The 23,898-nt window shown below is 46.9% G+C and overlaps 1 long non-coding RNA gene across 1 annotated transcript in view; it reads right to left on the reverse strand.

Moving 5' to 3' along the window:
• The window catches only part of LOC148147704 (uncharacterized), a 353,557-nt gene extending 332,879 nt beyond the window's left edge, over positions 1-20,678 (reverse strand). Inside the window, exon 1 of the long non-coding RNA XR_015759258.1 lies at positions 20,590-20,678. This is a non-coding gene — a long non-coding RNA (uncharacterized LOC148147704). The remainder of the gene's footprint in view (positions 1-20,589) is intronic.
• Between the last annotated feature and the right edge of the window lie 3,220 nt (positions 20,679-23,898).

Below are 23,898 nucleotides of genomic sequence, written 5' to 3' on the forward strand. Positions count from 1 at the left end.
GTACTGTTGGGGATGTCTGGAGAGGAAAAACGGAGGGTTTGGAGGCCCTGGTCATGGTGGATGGAGGTGTAGAGGGATTGGATATCCATGGTGAAGATGAGGCGTTGGGGGCCAGGTAAACAGAGTCGTGGAGGAGGTGGAGGGCGTGGGTGGTGTCTTGAACGTATGTGGGGAGTTCCTGGACTAGGGGGGATAGGACAATGTCGAGGTAGGTAGAGATGAGTTCAGTGGGGCAGGAGCATGCTGAGACAATGGGTCAGCCAGGGTGGTCAGGCTTGTGGATCTTGGGAAGGAGGTAGAACCGGGCAGTGCGGGGTTCCCGAACTATGAGGTTGAAAGCTGTGGGTGGGAGATCTGAGGTGATGAGGTTCTGAATGGTCTGGGAGATGATGGTTTGGTGATGGGGGGTGGGGTCATGGTCGAGAGGGCAGTAGGAAGAGGTGTCCTCGAGTTGGCGTTTGGCTTCAGCGATGTAGAGGTCAGTGTGCCAGACTACCACTGCGCCCCCTTTATCCGCTGGCTTAATGGTGAGGTTGGGATTAGAGCATTAAGTGTATATAGCCTGCTAAGACTTGCTTTCCTAAAATACAGCACCCACATTTATCTAAATTAAACTCCATCTGCCACTTCTCAGCCCATTGGCCCATCTGGTCAAGATCCTGTTGTACTCTGAGGTAACCTTCTTCGCTGTCCACTACACCTCCAATTTTGGTGTCATCTGCAAACTTACTAACTGTACCTGTTATGCTCGCATCCAAATCATTTATAAAATGATGAAAAGTAGTGGACGCAGCACCGATCCTTGTGGCACTCCACTGGTCACAGGCCTCCAGTCTAAAAAACAACCCTCCACCACCACCCTCTGTCTTCTACCTTTGAGCCAGTTCTGTATCCAAGTGGCTAGTTCTCCCTGTATTCCATGAGATCTAACCTTGCTAATCAGTCTCCCATGTGGAACCTTGTCAAACGCCTTACTGAAGTCCACATAGATCACATCTACTGCTCTGCCCTCATCAATCCTCTTTGTTACTTCCTCAAAAAACTCAATCAAGTTTGTGAGACATGATTTCCCACGCACAAAGCCATGTTGACTATCCCTAATCAGTCCTTGCCTTTCCAAATACATGTACATCCTGTCCCTCAGGATTCCCTCCAACATCTTGCCCACCACCGATGTCAGGCTCACTGATTTATAGTTCCCTGGCTTGTCCTTACCACCATTCTTAAACTGTGGCATCACATTAGCCAACCTCCAGTCTTCCGGCACCTCACCTGTGACTATCGATGATACAAATATCTCAGCAAGAGGCCCAGCAATCACTTCTCTAGCTTCCCACAGAGTTCTCGAGTACACCTGATCAGGTCCTGGGGATTTATCCATCTTTATGCGTTTCAAGACATCCAGCACTTCCTCCTCTGTAATATGGACATTTTTCAAGATGTCTCCATCTATTTCCCTACAGTCTATATCTTCCATATCCTTTTCCACAGTAAATACCGATGCAAAATATTCATTTAGTATCTCCCCCATTTTCTGCGGCTCCACACAAAGGCCGCCTTGCTGATCTTTGAGGGGCCCTATTCTCTCCCTAGTTACCCTTTTGTCCTTAATGTATTTGTAAAAACCCTTTGGATTCTCCTTAATTCTATTTGCCAAAGCTATCTCATGTCCCCTTTTTGCCCTCCTGATTTCCCTCTTAAATATACTCCTATTTCCTTTCTCCTCTTCTAAGGATTCACTCAATCTATCCTGTCTATACCTGACATATGCTTCCTTCTTTTTCTGAACCAAATCATCAATTTCTTTAGTCATCCAGCATTCCCTATACCTAAAAGCCTTCCCTTTCACCCCGACAGGAATATACTTTCTCTGGACTCTGGTTATCTCATTTCTGAAGACTTTCCAGCCGTCCCTTTACCTGCGAACATCTGCCCCCAATCAGCTTTTAAAAGTTCTTGCCTAATACCGTGAAAAGTGGCCTTTCTCCAATTTAGAACTTCAACTTCTAGATTCGATCTATCCTTTTCCATCACTATTTTAAAACAAATAGAATTATGGTCGCTGGCCCCAAAGTGCTCCCCCACTGACACCTCAGTCACCTGCCCTGCCTTAATTCCCAAGAGTAGGTCAGGTTTTGCACCTTCTCTAGCAGGTATATCCACATACTGAATCAGAAAATTTTCTTGTACACACTTAACAAATTCCTCTCCATCTAAACCCTTAACATTCAGCCCATCATGCCTGTCAGTCATTGAATATGATCATGGCTGATTGAACATTTCAATACTTATTCCCAGCCTATCTCCATAACCCTATAGTTTTTTAGAAATCTGATAATCTCTACCTTAAACATATTCAAAAACTGAACTTCCACAGCCCTCTGTGCTCGAGAATTCCAATGATTCAGAACACTCAGATTACAACAGGACCTTGATCAAATGGGCCAATGGGCCAAGGAGTGGCAGATGGAATTTAATTCAGATAAATGTGAGGTGCTGCATTTTGGGAAAACAAATCTTAGCAGGCTATATACACTTAACGGTAAGGTCCTAGTGAGTGTTGCTGAACAAAGAGACTTTGGAGTGCAGGTTCATAGCTCCTTGAAAGTGGAGTCGCAGGTAGATAGGATAGTGAAGGAGGTGTTTGGTATGCTTTCTTTTATTGGTCAGAGTACTGAATACAGGAGTTGGGAGGTCATGTATGGCTGTACAGGACATTGGTTAGGCCACTGTTGGAATATTGCGTGCAATTCTGGTCTCCTTCCTATCGGAAAGATGTTGTGAAACTTGAAAGGGTTCAGAAAAGATTTACAAGGATGTTGCCAGGGTTGGAGAGTTTGAGCTATAGGGAGAGGCTGAACAGGGTGGGGCTGTTTTCCCTGGAGTGTCGGAGGCTGAGGGGTGACCTTATAAAGGTTTACAAAATTATGAGGGACATGGATAGGGTAAATTGACAAAGTCTTTTCCCTGGGGTGGGGGAGTCCAGAACTAGAGGGTATAGGTTTGGGGTGAGAGGGGAAAGATATAAAAGGGACCTATGGGGCAACTTTTTCACACAGAGGGTGGTATGTGTATGGAATGAGCTGCCAGAGGAAGTGGTGGAGGCTGGTACAATTGCAACATTTAAGAGGCATTTGGATGGGTATATGAATAGGAAGGGTTTGGAGGGATATGGGCCGGGTGCTGGCAGGTGGGACTAGATCAATTTAGGATAACTGGTCGGCATGGAACCGAAGGGTCTGTTTCTGTGCTGTACACGTCTATGACTGACTTGAAATAGAGTTCCCACATCTCAGACAGAAGTGACATGCCCTTTTTCTTTAAATTGCAACCCTGATTCTAGACTCCCCAACCAAGGAGAAAAGCTTCTCCGCATCTCTCCTCTCTATCTGCTTCAGTGAGATCATCTCCTCTCCATCTAAACCCTTAACACTATAGCAGTCCCAGTCGATGTTTGGAAAGTTAAAATCCCCTACCATAACCACCCTAGTATTCTTACAGATAGCTGAGATCTCCTTACAAATTTGTTTCTCAATTTCCCACTGACTATTACGGGGTCTATAATAAAATCCCAATAAAGTGATCATCCCTTTCTTATTTCTCAGTTCCACCCAAATAACTTCCCTGGATGTACTTCCAGGAATACCCTCCCTCAGCACAGCTGTAATGCTATCCCTTATCAAAAATGCCACTCCCCCTCCTCTCTTGCCTCCCTTTCTATCCTTCCTGTAGCATTTGTATCCTGGAACATTAAGCTGCCAGTCCTGCCCATCCCTGAGCCATGTTTCTGTAATTGCTATGATATCCCAGTCCCATGTTCCTAACCATGCCCTGAGTTCATCTGCCTTCCCTGTTAGGCCCCTTGCATTGAAATAAATGCAGTTTCATTTATTAGTCCTACCTTGTCCCTGCCTGCCCTGACTGTTTGACTCACTTCTGTTCTCAGCTGTACCAGTCTCAGATCGATCTCTTTCCTCACTATCTCCCTGGGTCCCCCCCCCCCCCCCCACCCCCTTACTAGTTTAAATCCTCCCGAGCAGCTCCAGCAAATTTCCCTGCCAGTATATTAGTCCCCTTCCGATTTAGGTGCAATCTATCCTTCTTGTACAGGTCACTTCTATCCCAGAAGAGATTCCAACGATCCAAAAATGTGAATCCTTCTCCCATACACCAGCTCCTCAGCCATGCATTCATCTGCTCTATCCTCCTATTCCTGCCCTCACTAGCTCGTAGCACCTTGGAACAGTAACATCTGCAATGTCACGCAGAGGGTGGTACGTGTATGGAATGAGCTGCCAGAGGAAGTGGTGAAGGCTGGTACAATTGCAACATTTAAAAGGCAGCTGGATGGGTATAGGAATAGGAAGGGTTTGGAGGGATATGGGACGGGTACTGGCTGGTGGGACTAGATTGGGTTAGGGTATCTGGTCTGCAAGGCCAAGTTGGATTGAAGGGTCTGTTTCTGTGTTCACAGGCAGCCCGACTGGAAAGGAACATTGTTTATTATTGGACACCAAAATACAGCACCCCCCCCCTCCCCCCCCCCCCACACACACACACACACACATCCCACACCCCAACTTGTGGAGTACTTAGAGGTAAAAACCTAATCCCAACCTGGGATAGAGAGTTCTGCAGACCTACTCCACCCAGTCTGAAAAACAACCACCTACAAGACAGGCTACTTTCTGACCTGAAACCAATTTTTTATCTAATTGGACATTGAACCCACATTCCATAAGTCTCCATGTTCCTAACCAGCCTCTTGTATTGAAAATTTTCCAATAGTTTCTCAAAGTCTTTATTGACAACATCCACTGCATCCCCTTCATTAACCTTCTCTGTCACTGCTTCAGAAACATTCTAGGTGAAGGTGGGTACTACAGATGCAGGAGATCAGAGTCAAGATTAGAGTGGTGCTGGAAAAGCTCAGCAGGTCAGGCAGCATCCGAGGAGCAGGAAAATCGACGTTTTGGGCAAAAGTCCTCCCGAGCAGCTCCAGCAAATCTCTCTGCCATTATATTAATCCCCTTCCGATTTAAGTGCAATCTGTCCTTCTTGTACAGGTCACTTCTATCCCAAAAGAGATTCCAACGATCCAAAAATGTGAATCCTACTTCCATACACCAGCTCCTCAGCCATGCATTCATCTGCTCTATCCTCCTATTCCTGCCCTCACTAGCTCGTAGGGCTGATGAAGGGTTTATCCTCAGTAACATCCTGGATGAGTGAAGCTTGGCCCGACCTTTAAAGATCCCAGCCTGAATTCCTCAGATCGGGTTCCCATTCCTGGCCCAGTCCCAAAGCAGCTCTCGCCAAAGTTATAAATAACGCTGTGTGACTGTAATAAAGGGAAACTATCACTCCTTACCCTCTCAGCTTCAAATTTCCCAGGCGTTTGATTGGCTGAGTTTTGGAGAGGGAGGGAAAGGGGCAGAGACAGCTGGATGAATGGTCTCTTATGTTAGTGACAATGGCCCTGGGCTCCTCCTTCCTGGTGATGGTTGTGAGGTTGGATGAAGGGATGGCCAGTGGTTTAAGATAATGGCTTACAATGTAAAAGGGAAGTGACGGATTATCTTTATACTTCCAGGTGATCCTGGAACACTGAGCAGTGTTAGCAATGGAACTGAACATTCTTTATGTGCTCCAGCTTGGTCCAGAAGAACAACCAATCCAATCGTCTGCCAATCCATTTCTGCCCTTGACTTAAGGCAGTCGAGATGAGGGATGTCCCACACAAACAATCCAGAGTGAAGGACAGTCATTCTTTTATTCTTCCATTGACCATGGGTATCCCTGGCTATCCCAGCATTCATTGCTTGTTCCTAATTACCCCAATAAGTGGTAGTTAACCACCCTTTTAAATTGCTGCTGTTAGAGAGGGAATTCCAAGAGTTATATCCCAGTGACAGAGAAGGAACGGTGATCCGTTTCCAAGATGGTGAGTGGCTTGGTGGGGAACTTGCGGGGAATGGTGTTCCCATGTATCTGCTGCCCTTGTCCTTCTAGATGGAAGTGGTTGTGGGTTTGGAAGGTGCTGTCTGAGGGTCTTTGGTGAATTTCTACAGTGCGTTTTGTAGATGGTACACACTGCTGCTACTGAGCGTCGGTGGGGGAGGGAGTGGGTGTATGCAGACGTGGTGCCAATCAAGCGGCTGCTTTCTCCTGGATGGTGTTAAGCTTCTTGAGTGCTGTTGGAGTTGCCCCCATCCAGGCAAGTGGGGAGTATTCCACCAAGCTTCTGGAGTGTTGTTGGAAAATAGGAACGGGGTAGGCCATTCAGCCCATCATGCCTGTCAGTCATTGAATATGATCATGGCTGATTGAACATTTCAATACTTATTCCCACCTATCTCCATAACCCTATAGTTTTTTAGAAATCTGATAATCTCTACCTTAAACATATTCAAAAACTGAACTTCCACAGCCCTCTGTGCTCGAGAATTCCAATGATTCAGAACATTCAGATTACAACAGGACCTTGATCAAATGGGTCAATGGGCCAAGGAGTGGCAGATGGAATTTAATTCAGATAAATGTGAGGTACTGCATTTTGGGAAAGCAAACCTTAGCAGGCTATATACAGTTAATGGTAAGGTCCTAGTGAGTGTTGCTGAACAAAGAGACTTTGGAGTGCAGGTTCATAGCTCCTTGAAAGTGGAGTCGCAGGTAGATAGGATAGTGAAGGCGGTGTTTGGTATGCTTTCTTTTATTGGTCAGAGTACTGAATACAGGAGTTGGGAGGTCATGTATGGCTGTACAGGACATTGGTTAGGCCACTTTTGGAATATCGTGTGCAATTCTGGTCTCCTTCCTATCAGAAAGATGTTGTGAAACTTGAAAGGGTTCAGAAAAGATTTACAAGGATGTTGCCAGGGTTGGAGAGTTTGAGCTATAGGGAGAGGCTGAACAGGGTGGGGCTGTTTTCCCTGGGGCATCGGAAGTTGATGGGTGACCTTATAGAGTTTTATAAAATCATGAGAAACATGGATAGGGTAAATAGACAAAGTCTTTTCCCTGGGGTGGGGGAGTCCAGAACGAGAAGATATAGGTTTGGGGTGAGAGGGGAAAGATATAAAAGGGACCTATGGGGCAACTTTTTCACACAGAGGGTGGTATGTGTATGGAATAAGCTGCCAGAGGAAGTGGTGGAGGCTGGTACAATTGCAACATTTAAGAGGCATTTGGATGGGTATATGAATAGGAAGGGTTTGGAGGGATTTGGGCCGGGTGCTGGCAGGTGGGACTAGATCAATTTAGGATAACTGGTCGGCATGGAACCGAAGGGTCTGTTTCTGTGCTGTACACGTCTATGACTCTGACTTAAAATAAAGTTCCCACATCTCAGACAGAAGTGACATGCCCTTTTTCTTTAAATTGCAACCCTGATTCTAGACTCCCCAACCAAGGAGAAAAGCTTCTCCGCATCTCTCCTCTCTATCTGCTTCAGTGAGATTATCTCCATCTCCAAAACCCAGAGAATCCAGGCCCAGTTTGACCAATCTGTCTTCGTAGGACAGTCCCACCATCTTGCGAACAACTCTGGTGAACCTTTACTGCTCTCCCTCGATGGTAATAATATCCTTCCTGAGTCAAAGACTGCACACCGGTGCCGTCTAACCACCTCTGCTCTGTGTATAGGAATGACCCTGCCCACAATTCAATCATACTCTCGTCCCTCATCACTATCGACCTTTGACAACCTGCTCACGTTTTTGTCATTTTATTTTAATCAGTAATAAAATCAAGAGGAAGGAGGGAAAGAGGAGTTGGGGATTATCAGAGCAGCCATGATCTCATCAAATGGCAGGGCAGACTCAATGGGATTGTTTTTATTCACCTGTGGGTGTTACAGCCTGGCCTGTATGTATTGCCCGTCCCTAGCTGCTATTGAAGGCGTGGCTTACTGTACAATTCATCGGGCAGTTGAGAGTCAACCACATTGCCGTGGATCTGGAGTCACATGAGGGTTTCTTCTCTGAAGGTGATTAGCGAGTCAGACGGGTTTTTTTCTGACAATGGTTTCATGGTCATCAGTGCATTTTTAATTCCAAATTTTATTGAATCAAGTTCCACCAACTGCCATGGCGAGATTGGAGCCATAGGGAGAGGCTGAACAGGCTGGGGCTGTTTTCCCTGGAGCGTCGGAAGTTGATGGGTGACCTTATAGAGGTTTATAAAATCATGAGGAACATGGATAGGATAAATAGACAAAGTGGGGGAGTCCAGAACTAGAGGGTATAGGTTTGGGGTGAGAGGGGAAAGATATAAAATGGACCTATGGGGCAACTTTTTCACACAGAGGGTGGTATGTGTATGGAATGAGCTGCCAGAGGAAGTGGTGCAGGCTGGTACAATTGCAACATTTAAGAGGCATTTGGATGGGTATATGAATAGGAAGGGTTTGGAGGGATATGGGCAGGGTGCTAGCAGGTGGGACTAGATCAATTTAGGATAACTGGTCGGCATGGAACCGAAGGGTTTGTTTCTGTGCTGTACAAGTCTATGACTCTGACTTAAAATAGAGTTCCCACATCTCAGACAGAAGTGACATGCGTCTAATGGACCTGATTATAAGTTAGCCATATTTCATGACATAATATTAAATCTAAAATGGCCTGTCCTCTAGTCAGTTCCTCAACACGCTGCTCTAGAAAACCATCCCCAGCCTACCCCAGAAACTCGCCCTGCACAGTTTTAATGCTCAATTATTTTCCCCAGTCTAGAACATAGAACATTGAACAGTATAGCACAGAGCAGGCCCTTCAGCCCACGATGTTGTGCCAAACATGACGCCAAATTCAACTAATCCCTTCTGCCTGCCCTTAGTCCATACCCCTCCATCCCTTGCATATTCATGCGCTTATCTAAAAGCCCCTTAAACACCACGATTGTATCTGCCTCCACCACCATCCTTGGCAGCATGTTCCAGACTCCTACCCCTCTCTGTGTAAACGTTCTGCCCCTCACATCTCTTTTGAACTTTCCCCCTCTCCCCTTAAATGCATGCCCCTAGTTTTTAGACATTTCAACTCTGGGAAAAAGGTTCTGACTGTCAGCCCTATCTGTGTATCTCATCATTTTATAAACTTCTATCAAGTCTCCCCTCAGCCTCAGTCTATACACAGACTGAAGTCATATATAATAACTGTGTAAAAACAATGACTGCAGATGCTGGAAACCAGATTCTGGATCAATGGTGCTGGAAGAGCACAGCAGTTCAGGCAGCATCGAGGAGCTTCGAAATTGACGTTTCAGGCAAAAGCCCTTCATCAGGAATAAAGCATAATAACTGTGTGTCACCCAATATCATGGCTTACACTATCATCTTGTGGCCAATAAACAATAGACAATAGACATTAGACAATAGGTAGGCCATTCTGCCCTTTGAGCCAGCAACACCATTCATTATGATCATGGCTGATCATCCACAATCAGTATCCTGTTCCTGCCTTATCCCCATAACCCTTGATTCCACTATCCCAAAGAGCTCTATCCAACTCTTTCTTGAAAGTATCCAGAGACTTGGCCTCCACTGCCTTCTGGGGCAGAGCACTCCATAGGAGAAAGTGAGGACTGCAGATGCTGGAGATCAGAGCTGAAAATGTGTTGCTGAAAAAGAGCAGCAGGTCAGGCAGCATCCGAGGAGCAGGAGAATCGACGTTTCGGGCATGAAGAAGGGCTCATGCCCGAAATGTCGATTCTCCTGCTCCTCGGATGCTGCCTGACCTGCTGCACTTTTCCAGCAACACATTTTCAGAACTATCCATACGCAACATCTCTAATCATTGTCTGCTGCCCCTTGCTGTGCCTTAGTCCCACCCAAACAGATTCCACGATCAAAGATCCTTCCCCTCAGATCCAATGATCCCATCCCTCATTATCAGAACAACTCCATCTCCTCTTCCTTCTTGTCCATCCTTCCTGAACGATATTCAGTTCCCAGTCCTGCTCTTTTCATTTTCCACACAGCTTGTTATGTTTGCTGTTTTAACGGGTGTTTCTAGCCTTATGTAACTTCTGACCGTGATCGAACAGCAGAGAGAAGTTGATGGGCTGAATGGCCTAATTCTGCTCCTCTATCTTATGGACTGAGGTGCAGGGGGGATTTGGGAATGGGAGGGAGGTGAGTGTCACTGGCGGAAAGGCGGGTGTTAGGAGTATGGGGTCAGGTGGGACAGTATGCCTCAGGACAGGTCAGTGCCTGTGTGCCCAGTTGGGAAGGAGGGTAGAACGATACCTCCAGCGGGATTGTATTGGGTTAAAGAAACAGAGGAACCTCTGCCAACCCCGTGGTCACAGGAAGGATCTGTGAACTCTGTCATGTGACTCCGGTAGCAACTGGACCATGAAGGGCTTTTGCCCGAAACGTCGATTTTGCCTGTCCTCGGATGCTGCCTGAATTGCTGTGCTCTTCCAGCACCACTGATCCAGAATCAGGAAGTGCCGTGGCCTGAAGTCACAGAGACTAAACACAGTTTAAAACTCGATTCACCACAAGGACTGTTTGCAAAATCCCTCACAGTGCAGTGAACCAGTCCAACCAGATAGATTGCTAACAGGATAAACACAAGCGATTGTTTCAGGCTCCTCTGTCAGTCCTTCCTTTGTTCCGAGACTGTAATTATTCCCAGTTTAATCCCTCTCCTGGCACCAGCCTAGTCAGATGGTTTGGCTCTAAGAACTCACAAGAGTAACTGTGGCTTCGGGATTATTGACATGGTTTCAGTAATACGGCTGGAGAAAGTGGTTGAAGCCAAAACATTGAATGTTTTCAAGAAGGAACTATACATAGTTCTTAGGGTGCAGGTTTTCAAAGGATATGGGGAGAAAGTGGGAACAGGGGACTGTGCTGGATGATGGGCCAGGATTGTATGAAATGGTGGAACAGGCTCGAAGGGCCGAATGGACTACTCCTGCTCCTATGTTCTGTGTAAGTGGGGCATTTCTCTCTATGTATAGTTTAAACCTTTGCTACATCCCCCGACTGCTTTCAAAGACACACACAAAAAAAAATCCTTTACTCTTTTCATTCCACGAGGTCAAGAAACCGTAGAATCTCTACAGTGTGGAGGTAGGCCATTCAGCCCGTCGAGTCCACACTGAAGAGCATCCCACTGAGACCTACCCACCCGAACTTGCATTTCCCACAGGTAACTCACACATCCCTGTGACACTCCAGGGGGCAATTTCCCATGGTCAATCCAGCTCATATCTTTGCACTGTGGGGGGATACCCACACTGACACAGGGAGAACGTGCAAACTCCACACAGACAATTGCCCAAGGCTGGAACTGAACCCAGGTTCCTGGTGCTGTGAGGCAGCAATGCTAACCACTAAGCCACTGTGCCATGGGCTAATTGCCCTCATGAAAGCTGGGAACCCCCAGTCCAGGTCAGGAAATAACCCCAATGCTCTATGTTTGTGTGACAATAGCACAACCCAGTTACATGTCGTCCATCCCTAATTGCCCCGAGCTGAACGGTTAACTGGGCCATTTCAGAGGTCACTACAAATTCGATTGTGTTGAAATGGGTCTGGAATCACATATAGGTCAAAGTGCACAAAGATGGCAGCTTTCCCATTTCAGAAAGGACATCAGAATACCAGATGGATCTTTACAAGAATCAGTCATTGTCCCAGTCCCCATTCCTGAAACTGGCTACAATTCCAGGCCCACCAATTGAAATTAAAAATACAGAAAGTGCTGGAGAAAGTGGTCTGGCAACATCTGTTGGTGAGGAAGAAGAGTCAAATCAGACTCGAAATGGTCACTGTCTCCTTTCCTTTGGACACAGAACCATTTTGAGTCCCACCTGCATTGAGATAATGCCTGGCTTTTCTATTGGTGTGGCTGATTGAGGATAGATATTGACCCAGGGGCCCAGAGAGAAATGCCCCACTTACACAGAACATAGGAGCAGGAGTAGTCCATTCGGCCCTTCGAGCCTGTTCCACCATTTCATACAATCCTGGCCCATCATCCAGCACAGTCCCCTGTTCCCACTTTCTCCCCATATCCTTTGAAAACCTGCGCCCTAAGAACTATGTATAGTTCCTTCTTGAAAACATTCAATGTTTTGGCTTCAACCACTTTCTCCACATATGAGAGCTAACAGGTCCACTCTGTATTCTTAGTCTGTGACCCTCTAGTCCTTGTCCTCCAGTGACACCATAGATCCTTTACATCTACCTGAGAGGGCACAGAGGGTGGGGGAGGTCTCATTAATGTCTCATAGAAAAGGCATTGCCTCAGCCAGTGTCCCACTCCTTGTGCACTGCACTGGGAGCATTAACCTGGAGCATAGGCTGGAACTCACATTGGCAAATATTCGGATACAGAGTATTATTTAAATGGAGCAAAGCTACAGAAAGCTGCAGCAAAGGCACTGGGGAAGGGGGGCTGTAATTGATCCCCCCTTTTTAGGAAAGATATAATTTCACTGGAGGCAGTTCAGAGAAGGTTCACTGGGATGATCCCTGGGATTGAGGGATTGTTTTATGGGCAAAAGTTAAACAGGTTGGGACTCTACTCCCTGGAGTTTACAAGAATGAGAGGTGATCTCACTGAAATATGTCAGATTCTTAAGGACCTTGACAGGGTCAATGCTGAGAGGATGGTTCCCCTCATGGGAGGGTCTAGGACCAGAGGGCACAGTCTCAGAGTAAAGGGGCACCAGTTTCAGACTGAGATGGGGAGGAATGTCTTCTCACAGAGGGTTGTGAGTCTTTGGAACTCCTTACCACAGAGAGCTGTGGGGGCAGGGTCCTTGTGGATATTTAAGGCTGAGAGAGAGAGAGAGAGAGAGAGATTCTGGATCATTCGGGGAATTGAGGGAATTGGAGGTGAGCAATGTTGGATCAGCCAGGATCCTACTGAAAGGCAGAACAGGCTCCTAGGGCAGAATGGCCTACTCCTGTTCCTGTTTCTCATGGTCTTTTGATCTTAAGGGCAAGTGAGAGAGTGACCCATCACAATAGACACTACAACAGTTCTGAGTTCCAGAACCCAGGACCGACCCACGTAACAGGCTGCAAGGTGGACAGGGGAGAGGGGACGGAGGGGAGCTAAACAAGGGTCATGGGCCTCAAAGTTGAAAAATGTGTTGCTGGAAAAACACAGCAGGCCAGGCAGCATCCAAGGAGCAGGAGAATCGACGTTTCGGGCATAAGCCGTTTCAGGAATGGGCCTCAAAGCATTAACTCGGTTTCTCTCTCCACAGATGCAGCCAGACCTGCTGAGTTTCTCCAGCAGTTTCTGATTTTGTGTAATCCAGGCTGACACTCCAGTGCACTATGAAAAGAGACACTAACGTTTTATTGAGATATTAATCCGAGCCACCTCCTGTAACCTCAGTGTATGGAAAGCCCACAACATTATTTGGAAATCTAGCGGAGTTCTCCCTGGCGTCCCGGGCAATACTGATCCCTCAATCAATGTCACAAGATGGACAAACTGCTTGTTGCTTGTCAAGTAACAGCAGGGAATTGTTGCCTTGCTCTTTGTGGGATCTTGCTGTGCACAAGCTGGCTGTTGTGCTTCCACATCACAGCAGTCTCCACACGTCCAGGGTCTTTAATTGGCAGCTGCACAGCACGTGGGGAGGTGCTGAGGTTAGGAAAAATACAATAGAAGTGCAAATTCCCAAGAGTTCAGCTTCCATCTAAATTCCAAAAATTAAAACCAATAACAGGGACAGTTTGAAATTGCCAAAAAATATAATCATCAAACGCAGTCGGAATGTTGCGGGAACTCAGATTATGCGCTAATGAGGGCTTCAAGTGAGTGAAGCTGCCAAACTATGAAACAAAAGTAAGTTCAAGGTTCCTGAACCTTTGAATGCAGTTGTGTGAGAAGGCAATGGAAATCAAGTCCATCTGCATGTTGGGATCTGTTAATTCTGATTAGATTCCCTACAGTGTGGAAACATGCCCTTTGGCCCAACAGGTCCACACCGACCCTCCGAAGGGTAACCCACCCACCCCTTTTCCCTCTGACTAATGCACCTAATTGACAATTTAGCATGGCCAATTCACCTGACCTGCTCATCTCTGGACTGTGGGAGGAACCCAGAGCACCCAGAGGAAACCCACGCAGACACTGGGAGAATGTGCAAACTCCACACAGTCAGTCACCCGAGGTTGGTATCGAACCCAGGACCATGGTGCTGTGAGGCAGCAGAGCTAACCACTGAGCCACTGTGCTACCCCGCTATTACTTTGTGATCCCACTTGGAGCTGGCCAGAGTTGCTCTGCTTCCCCAGTTTTGTTCTTTTGCTCACTCTGTTGTCACTTGGAGGACTGTTTTATTGATGTGGAGGTGCCGGTGTTGGACTGGGGTGGATCAGGTCAGAAGTCACACGACACCAGGTTATAGTCCAACAGGTTGATTTGAAATCACAAGCTTTCGGAGCGTTGCTCCTTCATCCAGTCACCTAATTTCACCACATCCGCAAACATCCACTCCCTCCACCACCGCTCAGTGTGTACTATCTACGAGATGCACTGCAGAAATTCACCAAAGATCCTCAGACAGCACCTTCCAGACCCACAACCACTTCCATTTAGAAGGACAAGGGCAGCAGATACTTGGGAACACCACTCTGCAAGTTCCCCTCCACTTGGAAATATATCACCGTTCCTTCAGCATCGCTGGGTCAGAATCCTGGAATTCCCTCCCTCAGGGCATTGTGGGTCAACCCACAGCACATGGACTGCAGCGGGTCAAGAAGGCAGCTCACCCCCACCTTCTCAAGGGGCAACTAAGGGTGGGCAATAAATGCTGGACCCAGCCAGAGACATCCAGATCCTATGAGTGCATTTAAAAAAGCTAGGTAAACCAGCCCCGCGAAGATGTTCCTAAACTCACTTGAGAGCTTCAGCTATTTTCTCAACAAGCTATTCAGAGATGATAGATACAGACTTTGGAGAGGATGGGGCTGGAACACAGGTGTCCTAGCTCAGAGGTAGGGACATACCCGTAGCAAACAAGAGGCCAAAGCCAACAGCCCAGTCTTCATGATCCTTCCTCCCATTATCCAGTACAATCTCAATGATCAATATCACCAGCAACGTTTCTGCGGGACAGAGATCCTGTTTTCCAAAAGAGATCTTCCCTGGAATCACCCCTCAACGGCCTGGCTCCAATTTTAAGGAATTCCCTCAACTTCCTGAACTCCTGTCTCTAAAGCCATTTCTCTCTATCCACCCTGTCAACACCTGTAATTGTCTTAAACACCTCAGTTAGAACAACTCTTAATCTCCTGTGTGCAAAGGATTACAAGCCTTGTCTGTGTAGCTTGTCCTCATGACCTTTTTAAACTTGGGGTCATTCTGATGACTCAGTGCAACTTCCTGCCAAAACGTTCCTGAATGGAACCATGTGATCAGAGCTTCATGGAACTGGAACACCTTTTGTATTACAACCCTTATCAGACAGGCGAATCACAGCAGCAGCCACTTCAATATTGTTTCTCTACCAGTCCATTAGCGTTTTGTGATTTCTGGACTGAAATCTCCCTGAACATACACAGTTATAGTAGAATAATACACAGCACGGAAACAGGCCCTTCGGCCCCAAACTGGCCCACACTGACCATGATGCCCACTCAGCTAGTTCCTGCAGGTTTAGATTCTGATTTGTACCTTGTACATAAATATTTGCAAAAGTCTAAAGGAAAGTGTCTAATCCCTCCCAATCCCCAGTCCCGTTTCAGGAGTATTAATCATGAAAAACTCACCCAGAGTTACGGAAAGGCTTGTGTAAATTAAGGTGTTTCCTGAATTCTCAATTCTGACAATTTACTGTTTAAATTTTAATCATTACCTGCAATTCATGTAAGAGGTATTCTAACTGGTCTCCCAAAATATTGCCCAAAATTTTAAAAAGCAGCTATTTCCTCACAAATTCGAATCAAATTCATATGATGGCTCAGTGGTTAGCACTGCTGCCTCACAGCGTCAGGGACCTGGGTTCAATTCCAGCCTTGGGCGACTGTCTGTGCGGAGTTTGCCCATTCTCCCAGTGTCTGCGTGGGTTTCCTCCCACAGTCCAAAGATGTGCAGGTTGGGGTGGATTAGCCATGCTAAATTGCCCATAGTGTTCAGGGATGTGTCAGTTAGGTGGATCAGCCATGGGGAATGCAGGGATAGGATAGTGTGGGGGCTGGGATGCTCCTGTATTGGGCTTGATGGGCCAAATAGCCTCTTCCTGGACAGTTAGGATTCTACGTGTAAAAAAAATTTTGATCTGGTTGTCAGTTTGCTCGCTGAGCTGGCAGATTTATTCTCAGATGTTTTGTCACCCTGCTAGGTGACATCATCAGTGAGACTCCAATGAAGCGCCGGTGTTCTGTCCCATTTGCTGTTTGTGTGTCTTGGTCTGTTGTGGCGGGTGATGTCATTTCCGGTTCTGTCTCTGAGAGGTTGGTAAATGGGGTCCAAATCGATGTGTTTATTGATGGAGTTCTGGTTTGAATGCCAGGCCTCTAGGAATTCCCATGCGTTTCTCTGTTAGCCCCTTGTCCCAGGAAGGATGTATTGTCCTAGTCAAACTGGTGCCCCTCTTTGTCTGTGGGTATTGGATACCAGTGACAGTTGGTCATGTCTTTTGGTGGCTCGTTTCCTGTCTGACTCTTCAATGTAATGTTTGTTGCAGTCCTTGCAGGGTATTTTGTACATGATGTTCATTCTACTGGTTGTCGGTATGGGGTCCTTTAAATTCATCAGGAGCTGTTTCGGTGCGTTGGTAGGTTTGTGGATTACCATGATGCTGACTGGCTGGAGTAATCTGGTCGTCATCTCCGAGATGTCTTTAATGTATGGCAGGGTGGCTAGAGTCCCTGGGCGTGTTGTGTCTCCTTGTTTCGGTCTGTTGTGTAGGAATTGGTGGACTGTACTTATTGGGCTGTTCCTGAATATATTGTATAAGGACCTTTCCTTGGCTTCTGGGAGCTGCAGTGTGTTGTAGCTTGTTTAAATAATGTCCTGATATTCTGATCTGTTTTTCTCAGCTCCACTGGGGAGCCCACATTGAAATCCATGATACAGTACTTGATCCACTTGCAAATAAGACCATGTGACATAGGAGCACCAGCAGGCCATTCAGCCCATCCAGTCTGTTCCACCATTCAGTGAGATCGTGGCTGATCTGATCATCCTCAACTCCACTTTCCTGCCTCTCCCCCTTAACCCTCGATCCCCTTCCTGATTAAAAATCTGTCTGTCTCAGCCTTCAGTATCCTGAATGACCCAGCCTCGAGGAACATTTGAGGACTCTGGAGTTTTGAAGGATGAGGGGGAATCTATTTAAACATACAGAATACTGAATGGCCTGGACAGAGTACAGCTTGGGATGAATCCCTGCTGTGTCCCCTGAATTACCCCCAGAAACCCCTGCATTGCTGTTCCACTGCCTTTCCTGCTAAGTCCTCTCCCAGTCAATTCTACCCAGCTCCTCCTCATACCTCTGTAGTTGCCTTTATTCAACGGTAGTACGGTTACCTCTGATTCTATCTTCTCCCTCTCAAATTGCAGAGTAATTTCAATCATATTATGATCACTGTCCCCTAAGGGTCCCATCATCTTAAGCTTCCTTATCAAGTCTGTTTCATTGCACAACACTAAATCTAGTATTTCCTGTTCCCTAGTGGGCTCCAAAAGCCATCTTGTAGCCACTCCATCTATCTCTGTGCCCTCTCCTGTGATCACTTCCAATCACTATAACCCGAGTGAGGCTCCTCCACTTCTGCATTCCCCCCCAATCACAATTCTGAGGTCTCACAGCAATGTTACTGAACCCGTAACCCAGAGGTCCCAGAATAATGTTCTAGAGACACAAACTCAAATCCAACCAAGACAGATGGTGGAGTTTGTTGAAACTTTATTGCTGGAACAGCACAGCAGGTCAGGCAGCATCCAGGGAACAGGAGATTCGACGTTTCGGGCACAGGCCCTTCTTCAGGAATGAAGAAGGGCCTGTGCCCGAAACGTCGAATCTCCTGTTCCCTGGATGCTGCCTGACCTGCTGTGCTGTTCCAGCAATAAAGTTTCAACTTTGATCTCCAGCATCTGCAGACCTCACTTTCTCCTCGAAGATGGTGGAGTTTGAACTCAATAAAGATCAGGAACTGATGTTAATTGTTGTAAATACTCATCTGGGTCACTAATATCTTTCAGAATGGAAAAAGTGAGGACTGCAGATACGGGAGAGTCAGAGTCACAAAGTGAGGTGCTGGAAAAGCACAGCAGGTCAGCCAGCATCTGAGGAGCAGGAGAATCGACGTTTCTCTCAGTCAACAGGGCTGAGAGATAAATAGGAGGGTGGGTGGGAGTGGGGCTGTGGGGGAAGGTAGGTGGGAAGGCGATAGGTGGGACACAGGTGGGGGATAATTGCAATAGTTCAGAGAGGAGGGTGGAGCAGGTAGGTGGGAAGGACAGGTCAAGAGGGTGGTGCTGAGTTGGAGGTTTGGATCTTGGATGAGGTGGGGGGAGGGGAGATGAGGAAACTGATGAAATCCACATTGATATCGTGTGGTAGCAAGGTCCCAAGGCAGAATTTGAGGTGTTCCACCTCCTCCAGGTGTCAGGTAGTAACTGTTTGGCAGTGGAGGAGGCCCAGGACTTGCATGTCTTTGGTGGAGTGAGAGGGGGAGTTGAAGTGGTTGTCCACAGGGCGGTGGGGTTGTTTGGTGCGGGTGTCCCAGAGATGTTCCCTGAAACACTCCACAACGTAGAGGAGACCACATCGAGTGCAATGGACACAGTAGATGAGGATGTGCAGGAATATCTCTGCTGGATATGAAAAGATCCTTCAAGGCCTCAGATGGAGATGAGAGGGGAGGTGTGGGCACAGGAATTACACCTCTCATGGTGGCAGGGGAAGGTGCCAGAGTGAGGAGGGTGGGTTTGGGGGGGTGGGGGGCATGGACCTAATGAGGGAGTCATGGAGGGAATGGTCTCTACAGAACACAGGTAGGGGTGGGGAGGGAAATATATCCCTGGTGGTGGGATCTGACTGTGGGTGGCGGAAATGGCAAAGGATGATGCGATGTATGTGGAGGTTGGTGGGGTGGAAGGTGAGGACCAGGGGGCTCTGTCCTTGTTGCAGTTGGAGGAGTGGGATTCGAGGGCGGAGGTGCGGGAAGTGGAGGACATGCGCTAGAGGGCATTGTTGACCACGTGGGAGGGGAAAGCAATCCTTGAAGTAGGAGGCCATCTGGGATAGACATCTGCTATCCTTACCCAGTCTGGGGGTGTTTTGTCACTTGCAAACCCAGGGTAAAGCTGCTGACTCTCAACGGCCTTCTGGGAAAAGAAACCTTGGTCTGGACACCCACATTCCGCAAATGATTCATTAACTTCCCGACCCCTGACCTCTCCCCCTCCCTCTGACTTTAAAACCTGCCTCACTGTGCTGACGTTAGGCCCTCATTCCTCCTGAGGGAACAGGATGTCAGTGTATGAAGGATAACTTTGCCGTGAGGGGACTTGATTATGTTTGTGGGCTTTCAAAGCTCGGGTATCTTCTTCCTGAAATCACTGCCAACGCCGGAATCTTTCACAACTTGCCACTTGCTATCTCAGCAAAGATCATGAAGGTACCGAAACAATAACAAACCCTTGAGAAATAAACACCTCCAAAACTTTTTAACCTCATTGTGTTCCGTAAGAAAGACACCCTGGCCCTTTGTTAAAAATACCACCCTGACATTAATTTACATTAATTCAGAGTTTGATTACCCAGGAACTGAAACCTTCAAGCGATTAACTGGCAGTCCCAAAACCACCCTGTTTCCCAGCTTCAGCGGATCTCAGCTCAAGGTGAGCGATTTCTATCTCTGCAGCAGAAACTCCGACAGCTGCTTTTAACCTCTCCTGCTCAGAGGCTTGGCTCCCTACACTTTGTAAAAGTGGGCTAAGTGCACAGAGAGTGAGTGACTCATGTCTCCACAGGACGTAAGAAGTTGCATTTTGATGGCACCATCCACATCCCGAGGATGTCACAAAGTGCCTTCCAACCAATTTGAAGTTTTGTGACTGGTATTGGCTGAGAAATAATATTGGACACCGCAGCCAAAAGCCAGGCTGGAGTGGCCTCCTGCTGTTCAGGTGCACTTGACTGAGGTTGTTATAAATTTCAGCACAAAAACAGGCCTTTCAGCCCATCAGCTCCATGCTGTCATTTCAGCTCCACGTTGGCTCCACCATGGGTGGCACAGTGGTTAGCACTGCTGCCTCATAGCACCAGGGACCTGGGTTCAATTCCTACCTCAGGCAACTGACTGTGTGGAATTTGCATACTTTCCCCGTGTCTGCGTGGGTTTCCTCCCACAGTCCAAGAGATGTGCAGGTCAGGTGAATTGGCCATGCTAAATTGCCCATAGTGTTAGGTGAAGGGGTAAATGTAGGGGAATGGGTCTGGGTGGGTTGCTCTTCGGAGGATCGATGTGGACTTGTTGGGCCGAAGGGCCTGTTTCCATATTATAAGTAATCTAAGACAATCTCCTCCCACTATAGCCCCACTCAACATGTTGTTCAATTCATTTTCCCTGTGTTTATCCAGTACCACCTTCAATTAACTCACCTCCGCCACTCCCTGTGTGAGTGAGTTGCTTGTTCTCCTTGTGGGTCTCCTGGATTTTATGTTCCTCCGTGTACTGGTAGTGGGTATGGCTGGCTGGACCAGCGTTGCCAAGTTAGTAATGAGCTGCCTTTGTGAATCACTGGAGCTGGGTAAACTCATGTCAATGTTACATTTACGGGTCCCCTGGGTTCAGGCTACCTCACAAGTAGAAAGATCTTCTCTCTGTATCTGCTCTTTGTCACATTTCAGGAGGTAGCACACTGGAAATCAACGCCCATTGTTTATAAAGTATTCACAAAGTTAACGATGTGAAAATAAGCACACAATTCCTCAATTGACCCAGTGTGATAAAAGAAAACACAGGCCAGCTCTCTGTACTAAAGAAAAAATTCCTATTCATTACCAGTAATTAGACTCTAGCTACAGATAAATAGCAATAAACAATTGGCATATAACATCACTAATTAAAGCTCTAATCTCCTTATAAACTCCCCCTATACACACAGACACGCACACAGCCAAACAGGCAGATAGGAAAGATGGGGGAGGTGAACACTTCAGTAATCTTTGCTCACAAGAGCATGGGGAGTTGGTTCTTACTAATCAAAGTTTGTCTTTGAAGCCATGCACTGTGTTGTGAGAGGCACAGGGTGGCTCACTCAATTGTAAAAGTCTCTTGATTTTATCAAAGTAATGTCTCAGCTTTACAGCAGCTGCTAAAGCAAGATAAACTGGTTTTCTTCAGAATTAAACCAGCTGACTGCAGAGAATGGAAATGGAGCACCTGGCTAGTCAAGTATTACAGTCAGAGAGATGTACAGCATGGAAACCGACCCTTCGGTCCAACCAGTCCATACCGACCAGATATTCCAACCCAATAGTCCCACCTGCCAGCACCCGGCCCATATCCCTCCAAACCCTTCCTATTCATATACCCATCCAAATGCCTTTTAAATGTTGTAATTGTACCAATAGACTAAAGACAATAGGTGCAGGAGTAGGCCATTCTGCCCTTCGAGCCTGCACCACCATTCAATATGATCATGGCTGATCATCCTTAATCAGTATCCTGTTCCTGCCTTATCTCCATAACCCTTGATTCCACAATCCTTGAGAGCTCTATCCAACTCTTTCTTAAATGAATCCAGAGACTGGGCCTCCACTGCCCTCTGGGGCAGAGCATTCCACACAGCCACCATTCTCTGACCTCTACCACATCCTCTGGCAGCTCATTCCATACACGTACCACGCTCTGTGTGAAAAAGTTGCCCCTTAGGTCTCTTTTATATCTTTCCCTTCTCACCCTAAACCTATGCCCTCTTGTTCTGGACTCCCCCACCCCAGGGAAAAGACTTTGCCTATTTACCCTATCCATGCCCCTCATAATTTTGTAAACCTCTATGAGATCACCCCTCAGCCCCCAATGCTCCAGGGAAACAGCCCCAGCCTGTTCAGCCTCGCCCCAAAGCACAAACCCTCCAACCCTGGCAACATCCTTGTAAATTTTTTCTGAACCCTTTCAAGTTTCACAACATTGTTTCAATAGGAAGGAGACCAGAATTGCACGCAATATTCCAACAGTGGCCTAACCAATGTCCTGTCCAGCTCCAACTCCTGTACTCAATACTCTGACTAATAAAGACAGTTTCTCTCACTATCTTGTTTCTAGCTGTTCAGTTACCTGAGAACCAATCATGTGGTTCTTGGCAGGCAAAATGCTTTTATCTTCAATAATTGGTCCCCAGTCCATAAACCAAGTGACTTCTTGTTACCAGTGAAAGCTCCATCTGAATACAGCACCTTTCAGGCCCAACTCATCTGCAAACTAATCTTCGATCTCTGCTTGCTCAAGCAGCTGGTTAAACAATGCTTTCCATGAGGGTCAGGTGACTTGGTGTTCAAAGCATGTAGCAACCCTTAAAAATACTGCTTTTAAAACTGATCATTTGAGTCCACCATTTTATAAAGCGGAACAAAAAGGCATAGTCTATTTTAAATAAATAAGTGCTTTAAACAACCCCTGGTAATAAAACCACTCTGAAATCAAAAGACCTGTATGTTAGTGGAAACCCATGGAACAATAGAGAAACTGATCAATTTCAAAACAAACTTTGATTCCTCAGGCAGTGTTAATGTTCCCTAGCTCTGGGAACTTTACTCTTTAGAGTCACTCAGTGGGGACAGCACCCTCCCTCTCACTGGACAGTTACAGAGTCACCCAGCACGGAAACAGACCCTTCAGCCCAAGCAGCCCATGCTGACCATGTTCCCAAACTAAACTAATCCCACCTGCCTGTGCTTGGCTCATATCCCTCCAAACATTTCTTATTCATGAACTTATGCAAATGCATTTTAAATGTAACCGTTCCTGCATCCACCACTTCCTCTGGCAGCTGTTTTCACACAGGAACCACATTCTGTGTAAAAAAAAATTACCCCTCATGTCTTTTATAATTCTTCTTTTTTAAGATTACTTACAGTGTGGAAACAGGCCCTTCGGCCCAACAAGCCCATACCAACCCTCCAAAGAGCAACCCACCCAGACCCATTCCCCTAACACTACGGGCAATTTAGCACGGCCAATTCACCTGACCAGCACATCTTTGGATTGTGGCAGGAAACTGGAGCACCCAGAGGAAACCCACACAGACACAGGGAGAATGTTCAAACTCCACACAGAGTCGCATGAGCCGGGAATTGAACCTGGGGCTCTCTGGTGCTGTGAGGCAGCAGCGCTAACCACTGTGCCACCGTGCTGCCCTCCTCTCACCTTAAAAATATGCCACTTAATTTTGAATTATCCCACCCTGGGGAAAAAAAATTGTCTATTTACTCTATCTATGCCCCTCATGATTTTATAATGTCACTCTATAACGTCACCCCTCAGCCTCCCACACTCCAGTGAAAAAAGTCCCAGCTTACCCAGCATCTCCCTATAACTCAGACCTTCCATTCCAGTTGGGGTGTCACTAGCCTCCTGCAATACCCATGGCCTGGACATTGACATTCATGTTAGCCAAGCCCAGGAGTAAGCCCGTGGGGAAACCCTCTGATCTGACGTTCATCTCTACACAAGATGCTCATACACCAGGAGCTGGTCATGGGCTGGAGTGTAACCAAACATTGAAAGTAGCCCCTTTCAACAAAAAACAATTGAAACCCCAGCAACGCCACCTGTGGCCTGGCACCCAGTGAGAGGGTTAGGGAAGTGTTCTGATCTGAAACATCCTCTCGCCTACTCCTCTAATGCTGCTGTGACCTGCTGTTGTTTTGTCCAGATCCACACTTCATCCACTCTGGTGCCCACTG

Source organism: Chiloscyllium plagiosum, unplaced genomic scaffold (genome assembly GCF_037043375.1).
Source record: "Chiloscyllium plagiosum isolate Xiang-an unplaced genomic scaffold, Cpla_swu_hap1 HiC_scaffold_14, whole genome shotgun sequence".
Taxonomy (NCBI): Eukaryota; Metazoa; Chordata; class Chondrichthyes; order Orectolobiformes; family Hemiscylliidae; genus Chiloscyllium; species Chiloscyllium plagiosum.